The sequence below is a fragment of the Oxyura jamaicensis genome, chromosome 5, assembly GCF_011077185.1.
Source record: "Oxyura jamaicensis isolate SHBP4307 breed ruddy duck chromosome 5, BPBGC_Ojam_1.0, whole genome shotgun sequence".
NCBI classification, from domain to species: Eukaryota; Metazoa; Chordata; class Aves; order Anseriformes; family Anatidae; genus Oxyura; species Oxyura jamaicensis.
In genome coordinates, this window is record NC_048897.1 from 1,320,882 (window position 1) to 1,321,666 (window position 785).

The 785-nt window shown below is 56.8% G+C and overlaps 1 protein-coding gene across 1 annotated transcript in view; it reads right to left on the reverse strand.

Moving 5' to 3' along the window:
- The window catches only part of NELL1 (neural EGFL like 1), a 291,463-nt gene extending 291,071 nt beyond the window's left edge, over positions 1-392 (reverse strand). Inside the window, exon 1 of the mRNA XM_035328005.1 lies at positions 300-392. The gene's annotated coding sequence lies outside the window, so the exon portion shown is untranslated. The remainder of the gene's footprint in view (positions 1-299) is intronic.
- Between the last annotated feature and the right edge of the window lie 393 nt (positions 393-785).

Consider the following 785-nt stretch of genomic DNA (forward strand, 5'->3'; position numbering starts at 1 on the left):
GACGCGCGGCCCCCCCGGGCCTCGCCAGCGCCGCCGCCCGGCCGCGACGCGGACCGGGGAGCGCCCCCGGGACCCCCTGCCCCGCTCCGCAGCGCCCTGCCGCCGCCGCGGGTACAAGCGGGGAGAAGCGACCGTCCGGAGCTCCCCGAGCTCGGCCCTGACGCGTGCCCGGTCGCAGGAAGCAGCGCACGTTGCGGGAGGCGGTGCGGAAAGCTGGACCCTAGCTGGGGCTGGGGGAGCGTCCTTGCTCCAGTCACTTCCCCGCTTCTGCGCTGAAGGGTAAAAGGGGGAAAGGATACCTGTGGGTCAGCGCAGAATCTGCTCCCGTGGCTGTTCAACACTTCTCTCCAGCCCTGAACTTGGCTCAGTCCTTGGCAAGAAACAACCCCCCCTCCACACACACACACCGATTATATTTAATGACTCTCCACCCTAGAGCACCTGATCTAAATTTGAAGTAGATAGAATTGGCGCCAGCTGAAGCTCCCATCCCAGTGACCAGAATTAGAGAGGTTCATACCCAATCCAGTTTTACTGCAGCTCACACCAAGCCCTAGCTGCTGTAAAGCCACAGGGATCCCCCTCTCTGCTGTCTCCCCTCATCACATTGGGTTTGGTTCTGCATAATGCAAATTTAGGCCCTCTGAAATAAATAACCATTTACCTGTACATTTGGATAAAGTAAGGATGACACCAAGGAAAAAAAAAAAAAAAAAAAAAAAGGCTTTTTTTAGGGAGCTGTTGCACTTGTGCACACTTACAATAGCATGATCAGAGTAAAGCAC